Source organism: Amblyomma maculatum, chromosome 2 (assembly GCF_055883805.1).
Source record: "Amblyomma maculatum isolate TAMU_Amacu chromosome 2, ASM5588380v1, whole genome shotgun sequence".
Classification (NCBI taxonomy): Eukaryota; Metazoa; Arthropoda; class Arachnida; order Ixodida; family Ixodidae; genus Amblyomma; species Amblyomma maculatum.
The window spans coordinates 96,724,889-96,743,656 of NC_139345.1; the positions used below are offsets into that span (position 1 = coordinate 96,724,889).

General features: G+C 49.0%; 1 protein-coding gene across 2 annotated transcripts in view; it reads left to right on the forward strand.

The window, feature by feature from the left end:
- The window catches only part of Pgant5 (polypeptide N-acetylgalactosaminyltransferase 5), a 276,290-nt gene that overhangs the window by 105,263 nt on the left and 152,259 nt on the right, over positions 1–18,768 (forward strand). Inside the window, exon 3 of one of the 2 annotated variants that reach the window (XM_084594794.1) lies at positions 16,959–17,019. The exons of the other annotated variant lie outside the window; for it this stretch is intronic. The gene's annotated coding sequence lies outside the window, so the exon portion shown is untranslated. The remainder of the gene's footprint in view (positions 1–16,958; positions 17,020–18,768) is intronic. 2 annotated transcript variants of the gene reach the window in all.

Below are 18,768 nucleotides of genomic sequence, written 5' to 3' on the forward strand. Positions count from 1 at the left end.
TCTTGCAACCGTACACATCAAATTGGGAAAAAAATAGGAATACAGTCGTGCCTCGTTAGTATGGACACTTTGGTTTCCGACCAAAACTGTCCATAACGCGAGTCATCCATAATAACGAGTCATGATAAAAATGAAAATTATTTTTTTGAGAAAAACTTTATAATTAATGACAGCTTTTTAAATTAAATTTATAATTAAAAACAGCCGAGCTGTCGATGTTACCCCCTTCTCCATGAATCCGTCGACCCAAAATGTCATGTCTGTTCTTAAATCTTGTCAGCTATCCTCATGAGTAGCTGAAGTTAGTAATGCCTATACATAGCGTAGAATAATTTTTCTCACGGTAAACATCCCTGTTTTACTGAACAAAAATTCCGTAAGTCATCACAGGTAAAACCTATCAAGACGGAGGAGAAGGAAGGGTGCGCACCCATAATGTTACCGAGGCAGCGAGCCTTCTGTTGAAGCATTTCGTCGCTCACGACAGCACCATTCGCGCACACATTTCCGAACCACATTAACAAGGCTGACTCCATTTCTTCGAACTGTGCTGGGCGCTGTCGGACTGTAGCTGACGCTGCGATGAGCGATGCCGACGTTGAGCCACTTATCAGAGCCCTGTAGTATCGATGCTACCGTCGACCTGGCGAGGCTGGGGCCTAGTTTAACTTGGGTCCAGTCCCTCACGGCTTGGATTAACTGAGATGGCTTTTGCCGCTTGTATTCACAGATGTCCCGCTTCGCGCCTACGTTCAGTTCCGTTTTTTTTTTTTTTTTCGTTTAACTCCCGCCATGCCAAAAGTCAGACTAAAGTTGAGGGTTACAGGCTCCTGATTCTTTGCACTCTTTTTGCCTAGTTAACCTCCCCGCCTTTCCGTTCTTCTGATTCTCTTTTTTCTGCCTTGTACTGTTTATGTGAGGAAGCGAGGGAGTCAAGTTGGCAGGCTGCTGAGGGCTATCGAACAGCCCTTTCCTGTGCCGCTTGTATGTGTTCCTATGAAACAAACACTGCAAGCTGAAGTACAGTTTAGAACGACGGCGAGCCGACTACGAAGAGCTCAGACCTTGTCAAGGCCGCATCGTTGACTCAAGGCGAAGCCGACATGCGGACCGCCCGGGGCGCGAAATGTGGCAGTTCGGCATCCCAACAGTGACGAAAACCAGGAGCATGAGAAGGAAGGGCGTCCAGGACGGGACGCCCGGTCCTGGTTGCGTGCTCGCCGCCTTTCTTTTGTCGCTCTACTTCGTGAGTGTGTTTTAACTCTGACCGAAAAGCGTTAACGGCTTCATGGAACACACTTTGTGTTTTGGGAAAGAAAAACTTCAGTTCCCACCCCCACTTTTTTGGCGCTTGTCTTTCTTCCTATTATTTCTTTCCTACGCTTTTACTAGCCTCTCTGTTCACGTTCAGCAGAATTTATTGCAACCACATGTTGCTGTTTTCCCGACTGCGGCCTCTCGTGGCGGCGCTGCCGCTGCACACAGAAATCTCCCGGTTCCCTCCATTCAGGGTCTTTCTTACTTAGCTGACCCTCGGTTTTCTGTGTACGTTCCTTTCCGCTCTTGCGTCCCTCCCCTTCCTAAAACGACCACACGCCCGCTTTGGTTCTTTCCAACTCCACAGGACTAGTTCAGGCGTCCGACCGTATCGGCTGTCGCATAGGTTCCCGGCCTGCGCACCTTTCTTTAACTTGCGTTCGGACTCCCCTGCTTTTTTCAAACGATGTCCATATTAACGAGACCAAAATACATGGGCCCAAGTGGGCTCTATGCATTCTTCCCCTGTCCATTGTTCAAACAGCGAGTTTTTACATTAACGAGGCATAAATACATTGAAAAAATTTCGTCCCCAGAAAAACTGTTCATAATTCGGGTCGTCCATATTAACGGGGCAAGAATTTTCCATAAAAGCTACTCCTGAAACGATCTGTCGTGATGACTAAATCCCCAACAAAACAAACAAAAGAGGAAAGACAGCAACACACCAAATAATCACAAAACTCGGCCAACGCCGAGTAAACAAATGTACCTTAAGAAAATTTCAGAGGAACGCTGTGGATGTTACAAGGTCCCAACCGGTCACTCCTAGGTGTTTGTCTATATTTCTGTGATCCCGAAGCGTATTGCAAGAATTGGCGAAATTGCTTCTTCGAACACCACGCTTACATTAAAAAATTACAGGGTTCGAAACTGCTAGGAGAGAGGGTTAAACGTGAACCATTTTGCAGTCAAATTTCGCCGGACCAAAATGTCCAACCCCTCCCCCCCCCCCCCCCCCCAAAAAAAAAAAAAAAAAAAAAAAAAGAAAAACGATACAAATACTTGTACATCTGAACAGAATACTGGATACCATTTCTCCAACAAGTCTGAGACGAGCTTCTTTGTGTTATTCACTTGTTTTTCTTTAAAGACTGAACTAATAGATTACACGGTTGGTTGGTTGGTTGGTTCATAGGAAGGGAAAGGCGCAGTATCTGTCACACTTGATCTGTGGACACCTGAACCGCTCCGTAAGGGAAGGGGTGAGGGTGGGAGTGAAAGTGGATAGAGAGAAAGGGGGGTCGTAGTGGAGGGCTACGGAGTAATTTCGACCACCTGGGGATCTTTAACGTGCGCTGACATCGCACAGCACACGGACGCCACTTCGTTTCGCCTCCATCGAAACGCAGCCGCCGAGGCCGGGATAGATTACACGGTGGTGTCTCCGAAGCTGCTTCGTCGCATGCACTACACGTGCATCCAGAGAAACCGTTTCCCCGTTAGTGTCGTGTAGTTACAGCACATAAACGTAAAATAAAGACAAGAACAACAGAAAGGAGGCGATCAAGCAGCCTGGAGGGACCGCGCTCCCTGCTGTGCACGCGTTCCTCCCTTCGCCGTCCGTCTCAAGGCTCTAGGTTTTGCTCATGCAGTGAATGCCGAACTGTCACCAATACACACCAAAGGCAGCAGCGAATGTGTCAGCTTCGTTTTCAGAGACTACATCGTGCTTTGCAATATTTGCAAAAAATAAAAAAATAAAAAGAGAAACTAAATGACCGCTCCGGTAAGTGGAAAGGAGGGTTGTGCTATGGGCCTCTGGAAAGATGCCAAAGAAAGAGCCAAATGTGAGGGAAGAAGCCTGTTCTCTGTTCGCCAATACGCGAACGTAAATGTCATACAAGAAAAATATATAAAGAAATACCATGTTGACGAAAGTATACGAAATTTCGCACACTAAAAAAAAGAAGAGAACTGCGCTTCCCAGAGGGTATAGAAGGCTTGAGACATCGACTTAGTACTGCATTCCTCAGTGTTAGCATGTAATTGGTTTCATTCACATATATTTCAATGGATTTTTAAAGAAAAAACGAATGTCTGAATATATTACTTCGATATCTGACCACACAAATTTTCATCCGATTGATTTGTCCGTCTCGAGCAGACTGCAGCACAAAAGAGACACGCTCAGTTTGCCACACTAATTCGTCTGTCTAGACACCAAAATGTTGAGTCAGAAAACATCTCAGTAGTTTTTAACTTATAAAAACATGTAGGAGAACGCTTTTCTCTTTTTTTTTTCCTGCGCCTAAAGAAATTTCAAGATAGACCTGATATTATGAAGTTAAGAATCTCTTACCATCATCCTTCCTCCTGCATTGCTTGGTTTCACGAGAATTTGAGATATAAACAAAGGGCCTTAGCGGAGCAAAAAGATTTTTGTTTTCATTGGGCTTTACTGTATACAAGCCCCATATAATTTTTTTTGCCTCTTCTACCTAGGCAAATGGTTAACATGCGCAGGCTTCTTTCCTGTATACCAGTTGCGTCTTATAAGCTGTGCCGTCCGTCTCATCCTCTTGCATGTTTTACCGCTATATTGGTTATGTAAGAAACGCTAGCACCTTCATCCCATGCAATTTCGCTGCACCATTTTCTGTTAAGGTTTCGTGTAATGTACAGCGGGATCCTTCATCGAATGTAAAGCAGCAGCCGTGACGTCAGCGCCTGGGAACGGGGATGCATACGACAAACAGTTCTGCTTTGCGCCGTCTGCGCAAAAGACAATTTGCTTCGCTTTTTAGTTTGCTTGTTTGTTTGCGGCATCCGACAAAAGCATCGCGGGTCAGAGTGAGTTATGTGCTTTGCGCGCTCCTGGGTGTCTGAGCCGGCGGCAAGCATCGGCACAAACAAGTCAGAGAAAACGGGGGTGGCGGGCGGGGGGCACGAGGAGTTCGTGTCGTAAAAAAAAAAAAAAAAAAAAGAAAAAAAAAAATCTTCCAAGAAGACCAGAGGGAAGCCTGGGCAGGGGCTACGGCATCCGGTCGTCCGAACGGGGGGTAACCGAATACCAGGAGTCGACGGGCACACCGCGGCAGTACGCGCGAACTCCGCGTCAAAAGGGGCGCTCTTCGAAGTAAGCCGCGGCAACAGCAAAAAGCCTGGACCTCACAATTTCGACCTCACACAATTACGACCTCACTCAACCTCAAACTCACGCGTGAGGTTGAGGTCCAATTTCGTGACCTCACTCAAAATATTTTGGGCTATCGCCGACCTCACCTCAACCTCACCTCACTCCGTGAGGTTGAGGCCATTTTGAGGTTGAGGTCGACCTCATGAGGTCGAAACCTCATGAGGTTGCCCACCTCTGGCCTTGGGTAGATATAGCAGCCGATTTTCTTAGTCACTGCGTGCAAGCGCTGCAAAAGGAAAACGAAATGAGAAATATATGCGCAGATGGTTGCTTTTCCAAACCTAAGAGAATCAGCCGTCGGAACCTGTTGCATAGCATGCTCGCATACACGACCGAAAACTGACACCTTCCGCGCTGTCAAGTTTTTGTTTTGTTGCTGATCATTGCGACATATTTCGCCGGCGTGCGCGAATGATCAAGCCCGCTTCTGCCGCGACTCGTGCTTTTTCTGACCCCACAAACATTTCTGTCACCGCCACGTTTGCGCTGTGTAGTGAACCACAGAGCGTACAGTGTGGGACGCGCATCACTTCGCACAGCTGTCTCGTCTCTTTCGCCGGGAAGCTCGTGTTCAGTCGCGCAGAACCTCCACGCACCGGGGTCGTCTGTGCCGCGAGCACCGCGACTGCCTTTTTTTTCATGAGCGATCCTTTTTTTTTTTTTTTTTTTTTTTTGTGCATACCCTGAGCTCATACTTGTTTGTTTTTGTTTATCTCTCGACTACATCAACTCGGGAGCGGGGCGCGCACGTGTCGCGGAAACACCACGTCGTCTGTGCACCCCTCGCGATCCCCTTTACCCCTTTCCCTCTGTATGAACGTCGTCACCTGACGGTGGGCCGCGCTGCGCCACGCTGTCGTGTCGTTGTCAGAAGGCCGCGTTCCGGCTACCTTTGTTTACCCCGCTCCTTTGTTTGGTGCGCTGCCACTTGCGGCCGGATCATCTGCCGCGGAAGGCGCGCACGCGCGCCGTTTTGTGTGGATCTGGGAGATTGTGCAACGGGACATGCGCCGGTGGCGGCCTCGCTGATTGCCCCCGCTGCAGCCTTCGCCCTTGCGGCACTATACTTGCGGGCGCCAATGGCCCTGTGCCGCGGCGTACGCAATTGCGTACGCTGCTTGCAGGCCGGATCTGCGCAGCTGTCTGCGCAGTACGCGATTGGTCGGCGGTGCTATGCTCTCCTTTTATTGTCAGCGTGTCGGTCAGGCCGCAAGCTCTCTCTTTGGGTGGTGGGTCGATTATTAGTCAGCGCGGTTTATAGCTCCCGTTGCTTTGCGCGGTTTTTAAGGGAGTGTATATCACGTTTACCTTGGCCCATGTCTTGTTGCCGTCCAGTGTTCCGGCGTTCTTCGTATTGGCAGCAGTGCCCTATGCTTACTGTGACGCTCTACTGCGCCATTTTTGAAGCGAAAGCTTCACTCGCTAGGTAGAGTCGCGCTTCGCGTGTCTGATAAGGTGACCTTCTAGTGACCTTGACCTAATTATGTGTTGGTGTCCACTATCCCGTGGTGTCCACCCAAAAGTATACTGCGCCTTTATTTCCTTAAAACCTAACTCAAACGTAGAGGCGCACCCGGCCGCGGTGGTGCAGTGGTTAAGATGCCCGACTGCTGTGCTGGAGTACCCGGGTTCGATCTGCCGCTGGTGGCTGCGTTTCGATGGAGGCGAAACAGAGGCGTCCGTGTGCTGTGCGATGTCAGTGGTTAAAAATCCTCAGGTGGTGGAAATTACTCCGTAGTCCTCCACAGCGACTCATTCTCTCTTTCCACCTTCACTCCCGCCTTCCTCCCTTCCGTTGTGGAGCGTTTCAGGTGCCCGTAGACAAGTGTGCTAGATACTGTGCCTTTCCCTTCCTGTGACCCATTTATTAAGGTTAAAGCCATTCTAGGCTCATGGAACGAAATCTCACGCACAGCTCTCGCGCGCGAGATCTGCCATATTCAGCGAGAATCTACAAGGTTAGTCCTTGTGTAGCGTTAATCCCATCCTCCACTATGGGACTCTGTTACTCTTTCCGCTTTCTCTCCTACATTCCTCCCTTTCCTCGAATCTGATAGATATTGCGCCTTTCCTTTTCTTATAAACCAATTTATATGAAAACACGACCTTGACATGACCTTGAGAACTCTTGCCTAATCCCTCTAAAGAAGCTTGGAACAAGCCAAGGTCCCGCGATGGCCCTAACATTCACTTCAAGCCGGCCGTCGAATGGACCGGCGTTGCCAAAAGTCTCTACGGCCTGCGGCACGCTAGCTGACTTAGCTATACCTCCCATTTATTGGGAATAAATCAGCCCCAGCCTCCAAAAACCTAACCCATCCCTTCTTTTACGGCGCGGTTCAGCTGTTCACAGAACAAGTGTGACAGATACTGCGCGCCTTTTCTTTCCTGTGAAACAATTATTATTATTATTATTATTATAAAAATTTACGTTGCCCCGCCACGATGGCGCAGTGGTTATAAGTTGCATGCTCGACTACTGGGCCGATTATACATGGGTTATACCTGGGTTCGACCCGACCGCCGGCGGCTGCCTTTCGATGGAGGCTGTGGTTTCCTATGTGGACATAAGCCACCAACCACCGCGGGTTCGAGCGTCGCGCGAGCCGAAACCCCGATCAGCCGTTACCACGCGCACCCTGAAACACCGCAGCGCGCATTCAACCTCCACCGGGAGGAGAGCACTTCGCTGCAAGGACACCAACCTCCAAGTTCACGAAGGAGACGTTTATTGAAACGCCATCCTCCAGCGGCACATACACACACACACACACGCACACACATACAAAATATACAAAACGCACAAGTGACACGGAGTGCGCCGCAAGCACGCAAGGGCGTGCTGTGATCTCTCTCTCGCAGTGACCAGAGGGTTCCTTTGAGAGAAAGTGGGCAACCACCGCAAGGTACGCCTGTCGCGGATCGTTGGATCACGATCGACAGGCTCGAGTTGCGCTCTCAGGTACGACCCGGAGCAGACGAACTCGAGTACACACTGGTCTGCGCGGACAAAGGCCGGCAGACAAGAACAGTAGCGTACGCACCTTACGATGTCTCGGAGGAGTCTTCCCCTGGGCCCCGCTCGGAGGGTCGCGCGAGCGCGGCCCTCGAAGCGGTGCCGTCTTCCCGCCAAAAGGCGCCAATGAGAACAGCCACTGGGACGCCAGGGCGGAGCTGTGGCCCGAACGACAGTGACAAGTCGTCCGAGCCCCTCTCCGCCGCCTCAGGCGGGAGAAAGGGAACGAGGAGAACAACTGGGAAGCGGGCGGCGGCCGCGCAAAGGGCAGCCGCAGCAAGCCCGAATCCCACAAGGCAAAACGATTGGCGTTGCTGTGCGATGTACGTAAGATCCCCATGTGATCGAAATTACTCGTAGCCGTGAAGTAAGGCATCGCTTTTATTGCGATAGCAATACTGCGCCAGGTTTCGAGCCGTCGCGTGGTCTCTGCGGAGGCCGCGCTTGACCTTGAACAGCCGCAAGGAGAAGAACGCTCGTTTCTGCGTAGATGAATGCATTCTTTATCACAACATTCAATCACCACATGACCAAGCTGCAATACAGGATTATCTTAGAGCTAAATAATTGGTGTCGTTCTTGGCGAATGAATTTAAATGCATCCAAATGCTGATAACACGGAAGAAAACGAGTTTGTACTTATAGATAGACAATGCAGAAATTAAACGGGTTGATAAGTTTAAATATCTAGCGTAGTAATAGATTCGAAACTTGCTTGGAGTGCACACGTTCAATACGCCGTTTCGGTGTCGTTAAAGAGACTGTGGCTGCTTAAACACAGCTAGAAATATATTGCACCTGTGTAACTAAACTGGCTGCCTACTCGACGCTCATTAGACCACTTCTCGAATACGTTGATGTTGTATGGGATCTCCATACAAAGACCACCATAAACTACATTGAAAGTGTACCATAAAAAAGAAGGCTTAGATTGATAGATTGATTGGACGTCCTTTATTGAATAGGAAGGCTCATGGTCATGGATGAGGGTAAAGGGGAATAGGCAGAATCTTCATCATTTGCACAGGTCGTCACTCAAATTATATTGCTGTGACCAGGCCACTAAGGGAGCCATACTCTTGGCAAATATGATTTGTGTGTTAGCGTCAGTTCCTAGAAGGGAACGGTAGGCTATTAGGCTCATTTTTAATGTTTATATAGACAAGCCTCTGTCTATGATCTCAGAATACTACCCGGCCTTCCAACACTCGAATTTTGGCGAAACTACATCGCTCACAAACTTTGCTTATCATTGTGAATCACCAAACAAAAATGACACCCGCGACCCGACACGTACTTTAGTTTTAAGAAACAATGGAAACAAGAGGCAACACAAACTAAAACCAAAAGCTTATCGCTTCTCGTTCTTTTCGAGAACTATATATCAGAATGGAATGCACTTCCAAGAGAAATTTCTAACCTGTCCTCAGTTGAATCATATATCTGCCGTGAAATCTTTGTAATAATGTGAGATATTCTTTGCGTCACCAGTTCCTTTACTTTGTATGCATTCTGCATTGTTGTGCTCCTATTGTTTATGTTTGCTTTATCGTGGTCTGGCTAGTAGTCACTCACATTTATTCTAGTTAATTTTTTTATGTAATGCAAACTCTCATGTGCTCACTCACAGTTGCCTGGACTGCCAAGGGGTAATTTGCAGTATCAAATAAATTTATAAATAAAAATAAATAAATAAGTAAGTAAATAAATCAATACTGGGAAAAGCGTGTCTTCTGACCTAGTACCAATCTTTATGGGAATCTTATTTTTTTATGGAGGGCTATGGTTGCTGTGCAGCCGCTATTGATACCTTCCAGCACATATGGCTCGCAGTTCCTGCATGATCGCTGAGCTTTCGACTGAGTTATACTTTTTTCGTTATCTGTGAAAGCTATGTATAAGGATTGGATATATTCCGAACATTTTTCTGCCACCTCATTGATGGTGTGGGTATTTAAGGTTGCCGTCATTGTATTAGCCAGTATCTTAGTAAATTCCTTGTAACACGGATAGTAAGCTGATTGCAGTGATCGGTCTGTAATTTTTAAAGTCCTACACGTTCCCTTCCATGTAAATTAAAATAATGTTAGCGTTTTTCCAAGATTGCTGTACCGCCTAGCTCGTGAGGCATTGCGTATATACATGCAGCCACTATTTCTGCTAGAATCTCTCCACCGTCTTTCAGCGAATCTGCAGTTACCTTTTCTCCTTTTACATTGCTTCTAATACTTTCTTTACCGCCGTAGTGTTTGATTGCTGTGCGCTACTGCTATTGTAGGCAGATGTAAAAAGCCAGTGTTTTGACAAGCGTCGCGGGGCAATGCATTCAGCGGACAGGACGGCAACCTCGAATTAAAAAGCGTGTTGTGCGCTTTGTTTTAGCGCTATGTATTTTTTTATTGACGCAGCAAACTACTACTTGGTTATGTGCCTGGTAGTGTTTTGTAAAGGAAAAAAAAAAAAAGTGAACAAGTCGCTGCTTGTATGCGGACTGACGTGTGAGCTTGCTGTATGCAAATACCCTTGTGCGTCCCGCCGCACTGGGTCTCCGTTTTCCCTCGTTTTTCTTTCGGTCGTTAGTGCAAGTTATGACGCAGCTGTCATGTAAATATATGTATACACTCCAGCGATGAGCAGCTTTTCTTTTTCGTGCGCGAGCGTAGCTGAGGAATACAATGCCGGCGGGGCGGTGCATGATGCCCTGTCTCCCGGGTCCACTTGCACGTCGCCTTCGTGAGCGATGGTCGCACGTAGCGGCACTCATTTCAGCGTTCCCGGGTATCCGATGACGGCACAAAAGCCGCAGAGCAGTGGGCGGGACGCGCTCGGATCGATCGTCTTAGTCGACGTGTTCCTGCTCTTCCGCCTTATTCTCTTCTTTAGGGTATATACTTCTTGGCGTATATTATTTAATGACAATTTGTAGCGTGTCTATATTGCTCGTGGCTCCAAGTGGCCTTGTGTAGTTGAAAGGGGTATTATTGTGCAAACTGCGTAAAGCAAGAAGATCTGCGTCATCTGATATATTTGGACCCGCATCTCCTTTCACCCACCTCGAAGCTGTGGTATATACGGCTAAAGTACCAATTGTGTCAGTCTTTTTTTAAAAAATTAGTATTCTGTTAGGTCAAAATTTGCTTCGTGTTGGTTGCTATCGCTCATTGCTGGTGGACGACGTCCCCAATGCGGCTGCAGGTGTACCCGGGCTTCTTTGACGCGGTCTGTATCACGCCGTGTTAAAGAGGCCCGGGAGTATCCTCATACTTTCCGCCGACTGGCTCACATTGTGCTTTGAGGGTGGAAGGATGGAGACTGGGGAGAAAATTGGGACACCTAAACTTCGCCTTTCAGGATATCAGGCGATAGCGTAGGCTATCAGCCCACATAAAGCCTCATCCTAACCAGGCCGTATACGAACGTGCCTGCGTGGCTTAGGGGTAACGTGAATGCAATGGTCTTTGCAGGCTGATTCTGATATCCTCCCATATGAAAAGAGAGGCCCAAGTCGCCAGCTCTTGTCAAACGTAATATCAGGCAGCTCTATGTCCATTTAATACTGCTCGACCATCTCAACTGCCAGATACCGCCTTCTAGCGCCAGGCTAGTGAGTTTTCACTCACAACGCCGGCAGGCGGCTGCCGACGCCAGATTTTCGGTGAACGGAGCCTTTAACGCTATATTGTTAAGCGCGCTTCATGCAGCGTTATGTCGATGTGTCTGTGCACCCGTTTCTTCATGTCGTCGGTAGAGCGAGTGATTTGTTCGCCTTCATGAAGCTGTGACCAGCATTTGTTCCGGGGTCGTGCTAGCTACCTTATCGTTGGTTTTCAATCACAATTTGCATGGTGATCTGGATCAAGCAATGCAATGTGGGAGGAAGTTGGCGCATGTCGAAGAATTCCCCAACTGGCGGGAAAATATTGCGCTAACCCAGCGAGTTCGAGAAGTTATAGGTTATTCAAACATGCTATGTGGAGCTGCGTAGCTCCCTCACGTCAGTAAAGCCATGCTCTCTCTCTCTCTCAAACACAAATTTCTGCTCTACAGGCTGGCTGGCTCACTTTCTCACTCGTTCTGTTTCCCATTCACTCGCCTTCTTTCTCTGTCTCATCCCATTTAATCGCCAAGCTCGATTTCCAGCTGGTGTAGCCACATCGTGCGTGCACTTTTCCGCTCGCGTTCCGGGGCGGTTTTCAGGTCGCGTCGCTGCACGGCGCCACGTTAGCACGCCCGGTCGCCGTTGTACCTGCCGTCTTATTGCGCATAAAATCATATTCTTCGTAACTATTACAACGAGCTGCCGCGGCATGTTAGCGTTGAGTTACGATTCCCAGTTAGCGACCATTTTCTTCGACTTCGCTCTTTCAGGTCGGCAAATTAAATTTGCCCTCCGCGAGTGACTATAGCGTATTATACGGCGGCCCGTGCAGTACGCCGCGATATAGCGTTCTGCGCCGGCTCCAGAAAATTGTGTGCGCCAACGTTTAGCGGGGCATAACCAATCAGCTTTTGACGTGCCGAGAAACGCCTGCGGGCAGAATTCTAATTCTCCCGAACGAGCGCTCGTTCCGTCTCTGCGCGCGTTGGCTGTCGGAGCGATGGAGAGCGGCACATCTGGCGCGCTCGGGATAGTACTGAAAGTTCCTTTGTTAGCTTCCACGTAGTTACTAACCAGTTTCTCTCACTTTTCTTTTTTTTTTTTTTCTGTGCCGCCTCGCGTGTTGTTCGATCTAATCGAAATGAAAGGAATATAGGAACCAGACACGCGGAAGTATTAATTTATACTCCTATAGAACGATTCCCCCGCCCGTTTTTTTTTCTTTATTTTCTTTTTTTTTTCCTCGCAGACACATCAGAAGTACATCATTGAACAAATGGTGCAGGATTGGGCTCGGAAGTTGGCCGGTAATTGAAATTGGTCGCGTAGCTGGGAGGGAGCTTTTGGCGGACTTTTTTGGTGCGTATATTTTGCGCTGTAGTGTGTGCTCGCGAGTCCGGTTATATGCAAAATAAGCGCTAATAATTTATCGGCGAGGTTCCTGTTCCCCTTCAGCTTATCTCTTACTGCGGGCTTGAGAGGAATATGCGGTGGTTTTATCGTGTGGTAACTACTAATTATATAAGCTCCAGGCAATGGTCGAATATTGAGTAGGACGTCTTAGTTAGCGATGCAAACACGATTGAACAATTAATAATACGTTGGGTGCCGATAATTCTACTAGATAGGCCGCGAAAAAAAAAAAATTCATAAGGAAGCGAAACTTTAGCCGTGTGCTGTGACGCGCATATAAATGGTGTGCGATCGTGCTCGATGTCATGCGTAGAAAACCGTGGTTGGACTCTAAACCTAATGCACTGCGCGCCAAAACTCGTGTGTTTTAGCGGCTGACAGGCTGTGGTCTAAGTGGTTTTCACATCGCGTGGTTTTCAGCTTCTGCACCGTTATACGGTGTCGGGCACTCACGTGCCCTTTCGCTCCCGCTCAATACCACGATGGTTTCCTGCCGATTTTCTATGGCTGATAGGCAATTTTTTCTTTGTTCTTTCCCTTCTGATCACTAATATTCCCTTCTTTACGTTCTCCTGTATTGAATTTCGCATGCATATTGCCGTGGTTGGCGCATCGCTATGCCTCAAGTACTCATTAGGTGCACAGTACCCTTGCGTAGGATCCGTTCGAGGAATGCGCATATAGTGGGCAGAAAATATTGAGATTTGACAGCAGTCCCTGATTTCTTGTCAAGGTGGCTGTGTCTAATATATACTTTGCTCGGGGCTATATCGTCCGTTGTTTCCACGCAAGTGGTGCCTTCGGAGCGTATGCCAACTGCTACGATATCTCGCTTTGTTAGCTGGGAAATGCGCCACCCGGGCGCTACAATAGTGGACTCCGTTTCTCTCTTTCTCTTACTCAAGCCGAACATTCGTGCGTCGCTATGACCGACTCCGTTCCCGAGACCTCCCTTTGCTGCAGGCTCTGCGAGTGTATATAGGCTGGTATATAGGCGCATGTTCGCGTTTGTCGCTAGGGGTCGTGGGAAACGCTGCCTCTGTTCAATAAATTCAATAAAAAAAAATCAATAAATAGAATGATGGTATAGTTAACCGATCTGAAACAATAATTAAGATATAGGGAGAAAAAAACGAGCATGATAGCAACTGCTACCACCCCGTTTCAAATGGTACGCTCATATATTCCATCCACCCATCCATCCGACCTGTTCGCTTTTTCTTAGCGCAAAATTTCGCCAACTAATACCAATACGGACGAAAATAGCTCAATAGAGGAAACCTCAAATAATTGAATCGTTGATTTGCTTTGTACTCGGAAGCATACATTACAGCTCAAATAATTTTTCGTGGTGCAAAGCAGCTCGCACCGGTATACACTTGGTTTCAGGTGAATTCAGCGCCGTACATATTTGAAATAATTTGCGGTGCTTCTTGACGCCAGCAGCGAACACAAATATTTCTGAAAAACAGCACTATCGCTCATGACGTCTGCCTAGGATAACGTTACTCTTGTTTTTTTTTTGTTTTTTTTTTCATTCTCTTTTTCTTTCGCCATTTCTGATCCGTTTGAGTCTTCGAAATCAACGGTAGCTGTGCCCTCATCACTGGCATACTCATATAAAAAAAGTCGCTGGTCTTTCTATGATGTCGCAGTTTCAAACCATCGTAAAAATACCTTCTACGGAATTGTGCGCGTGCCCATTGAACAGTTTCGCGTTTTCCGATACAAACTGGGCTAACTATTCCTCGAGGCCTTTATAAGCTATCTGGGCTAAGAAATAACATTTCTGAAGGAAAATGTCAAGCGCTACTTGATATAGGGGTAAGCAGGTCCAGAGGGAGACTGAAGGAAGACATCGTGAAGTCTGCAGCATTGCTACGCACGGACAGCGGCTGGTCAGCTTGTGAGAACTTCGCTTGGAGAACATGGCTGGACGGCTGCCGCATTACAGGAGTGAATAATGTACGCCACCAGTGGCAGACGCCTTTGCCGGGAAGTGAGCGTATAAGGTAGCTGTTCGTTCTTGTTGCTTGCACGTACTTTTCTTTCCCGGATACTACTGTAGCAGCGCCCCTGTGCGGCCGATTCTGACCACCGGCATTACGTCCTTTGCTCCTTTCCTCGCTTACTCCCTATGACTCTCCTTATTTGCTTGTTTTTAGCAGCGCGCTAAGCGTGTGTGCTCCTTCAGGTGAACGAGCCATTGAACGAGGATGCGCCGTGTGCGCTTGCGTCGGCGTTCGACCGACGTAAAGGAGCGGCCATTTCCGCTTCACGCTCGCGCGAGGCAGCGCTGGGCGATACGCGAGCTTGCTGGCCTGCGTGAGCTAGCATAAATGCGGCGCTGCATGCACGCTTTCTAAGAGGTTATCCATCGCACCTCCGCCATTGTATGCTCAGGCAGCGCTGCCGACACGCGCACGTGCTGTCGCAACTTTCGTGCGGTCGCTCCGTGCGCTTGTTTTCGGTTCTCCCGCTTCTGCAGCTGGTTGCGCCGCGGCTACGTAAACGTGGGACCGAAAGGCGGAAGAGAGGGCCCGGCAAACAAGTGAGGCGTTTGCAGGTGGCTTACTGAAAGCACCCCACCGTACCCCCCCCCCCCCCCCCCCCCCCTATCGTATTTACCTCCTAAATACCTCCCCAACGCTTCTATCATCTCTTTGGTTTGGAAAATTTTGAAAATTGAAAAATTGCCATCGCGCGGAGCAAGGCTACGGGGAAAGAGAGAGAGAAAAAAAACAAACTTCAAAGTCGCCACAAGATGGTTGCGGTTTTCCGTCGTTTTCCCACAGCGGATGTTTCATTCCTTCGTGTTACCTGAAGCGGCGTCGTGTGCATGCTGGGCTGGTCGGGCGTCGTTGATGATTCTCTGCGCAAAGGTTGAGTGTACGTTGCACCGCTTTGCTGCTTTTATTTATATTCTCGATCGCTGGACGAAATTTTCCGAGCCCTCCACTACGGAGCCTCTCATGGCCTGAGTCGCTTCGGTATGGTAAACGTTGTAGCCAAACCAAACACATTATCTCGTTCATATTTAGCTTGTGGGCGAGGAATGAATTTAGTCCCGGCCGTGCTGGTCCTCGCCAGGATTATTTGACGTAATGCAGGCAGTGCTGAGCTCAAAGCGGATAACACAGGAGGGACCATACTAGGCTTTATCAACAACGCCCGCGTGCTTAGCGTTGCCATAGTCGTCATGATCCGGAATACTCTTGCGCAGGACGAAAGCATCTCCCATATCCGTCCATTTATTCCTATCCTGGCCACATTACATCCACATCTCATCCGCCCGCCTGAATTTCTGCAGCCCCCTGTTACGCTTGTCCCCTCTTGGATTTCCTCTTCGTTGCCGTTAGCGCGACCATTTGTTGTCTTCCCTCCACATTTTTTATTGCGAAAGCAATACCACTCTAGGATTCGAGCCTTCAGCGTAGCGCGGCGGTAGCCACGTCTTACCCAAGGGTTCTACTTAAAAACCCTGCAGTTCGTTTAGCAAACGGTTCGTTAAAAGTTCAAGTTGGGCTAGTCGGCAACTGCTTACTGGGTTCATTTTCTTGCGGTACAAAAACACATATACGAAGATGACACACTGGCGGATGTTCGTGTGTGCCCGTTTTTATTTCCCACTAGAAAATGGTTCCAGTAAGCAGTTATTTAGCAACGTCTTGTCATCACAGAATCGCATATGACTGTAATGTGCCCTCCTTTGACCTATGTCCCCAGGTCTTCCTGCAACAAACACAGCGAATGGCAATGCAGATATTATTTCTACCTTTCCGGGAATTGATTACTGTTTCCATCGATGACTTTGGGGGCAGTATGAATCCTCTGTAGGTATGTTCCTGTATTTTAAGTGTGCCGCGCCTACTACGTAACGTCATATATCGCCCTTGCAAACCGCAGATTTTTCGGACGGGAAACGGCCGGTTTTTGCTCCGATGAGGATTTTATGCTGTCGCATAATACCGAGGACAGGACTAGCCAAGTGAGCGCTTCTTAACGGTCCCCATATGGTCGGATCGAGCTAATCGAGGGCCCTCCGCCCGTAACGCCACACCACTTCGCGCGCACCGCTCACCGCAACACCAGACCGCCACGCCGCACACCTGCCATACATGAGATGCGTATCGCGCAATTTGGAGTCGCGTGGTTGTATGAAGAAGTACTTGCTGTAGGGCTAATTGGTTCATACCGGCAAATGGAAAGGCGCGACGACACGAACACAGGAAAAGAAGCGGGATAGAAAGGCGCTCTTCCTTTCCTGTGTTCGTGTCCTCGGGCCGTTCTATTTGTCAGTGGTTGAATTCAGTTCGTAGTGTCGACTGAAAACATTTTCGATGGACCGCAGCTGTAGCTCAGTAGTTCCACCACGTGCTGTCTGCTCGGCACACCGTACGCATGATAGTTTTCCCGAGTGCCTGCATCCGCTTACTCGATGCCCTCTCTTTTTCTCTCTATTTCCTCTTTACCAGCTGGCTCTGGCGGGGTGTTTCAGCGTCAGCACACTGACGCACCGCACGGAAGCTGCAACAGGTAAGCGTTGAAAGCTCTAGTACTCGCTCGCGAGCCGCGGCGTGTATTCTACTCACGCCAGAAAGCTAGTTTGCGGAATTTGGTCGAAGCTTTCGCGCGAAACGTTTCTTTTAATGAAGCGAAGAGTGAACTGTTCCGGGCAGAAATTGTTTCCAGCAGTCGGAGAAGGTACATTTTTTTTTTTTTTTTTTTTTTTTTTTTTTTTTTTTTTTTTTTTTTTCCTGAGCCGACCATCATTGCATATAAAAGAGCGTCTTCTCGGGACTCGGCGGGAAACGCAACGCGGTCGCTCCCTACTGAGAGGAGAGAGTTAATCAGAGCGCTTCTTGCTTACGGGCGCGCTCATGCACGGTGGGAGAAATAAGACGAAGCCAGGCGTATCATTACGCCGGCAATCGCGGTGCGTACGTAGCCGCCTCACATTCTTCCAGCGTCGTCGGCGTTCTCGTGCTCCCCGCTCTTCACGGGCGCGATCGACCGCGCGTCCGCGGCGGCGAACCAAAGGAGAACGCGCGCGCAACGACGGCAGCTACGTGGAGAACCCGCCGACGTCAGTTTATTCGCCGTGTTTCCAGGAGCATTTCTTTCTCTTATTTTGTTTTTGAGCTTGTGTCTGCCGTGATGCATTTTTACCAGTTTGTTGCTGGAAGCGGGTCGGTCGCCTCCTCCCGGAGGCTGCCGTCTCGTTAGTGCGTCACGAAGACAAATTGCGTCCCGGCCGCGGACAAAACGAGCCGGACCTCCGGCCCGCCGTGCCGTGGTTGTACGCTGCTCCGACCGCTGCTGCTCCATCGTCGCCGCTTGTGTACAATGAAGCGGAGCTTCTGTCGGTGTGTGCCGGATAGTTGTGGCGACGCACTGCGGAAGAAGGAACCAGATAGAAAGCGGGGAATGAGAGAGGGAGTAGAAGAGATGAGAAAGGGACCCTCTCGGGCACTTCGCAAGAGAGGACGTCGCGGCCCATTGTCTTTTCAAAGTGGTCCCGCGGCATCCCGGAGTGGATCAAAGGACTTCGGCGCCCTATGGATGTAGGGCTGGGATTCTTTTCTCTCTTTTTTTGTTTTTGTTTAGTCGGCTGAGCGCCTTTCTTTGAATCACCCGCCGATGTAGGCCTCGGTGCCAGGTAGGAAGAGGTGCCCCCTTGTTGCTTATAATGCTCTTTTCACCCTCACAGCTCGGCATGCCGCTGGGCTCTGCTGCTGTCGTAAGGGTGGTCAAATTGGGAAAGGGTAACAAACGGACGAAGGGTGACCACTCGCGCTCTTGCGGGGGAAGAGACGCGGTTGGTAATGTTCGGCACATGAACCATTGTTACGCGGCCCGCTCCAGATATTAACGAAGGCTAGGTTGTATAGCGCGGTCTCGTGCATGGGGGCGCCTGGCTCTGCTGCCTCTGATGTCTGATCGAGTTCGTTGCCGCCATATCAGGGAGTTTAGAATTGGGTGCCCTATGGGTTAGGGGAATAAGGTAATTGCGGGGCGGCAATGCGCACGCGCAGAAAGCTGCGATGTGTGGCATGGGAGGAGCGGTAATTATTGTGAGCACGCGCATTCGCGCCACGCTATTTTTCTCTATTCCCCTAACCACTAGGGACCCCCTTCTAAATATCTCCATTACCCTATTCCCGCGACAGATAGAGGGTCTCCCTATTCTAAAGCTCCCTATTTTCCTATTCCACTAACCGATGGGGTCCTCCTATTCTAAAACTCCATGTTAACGCAATAACGTTATAAAGGCTCCTTTCAGCA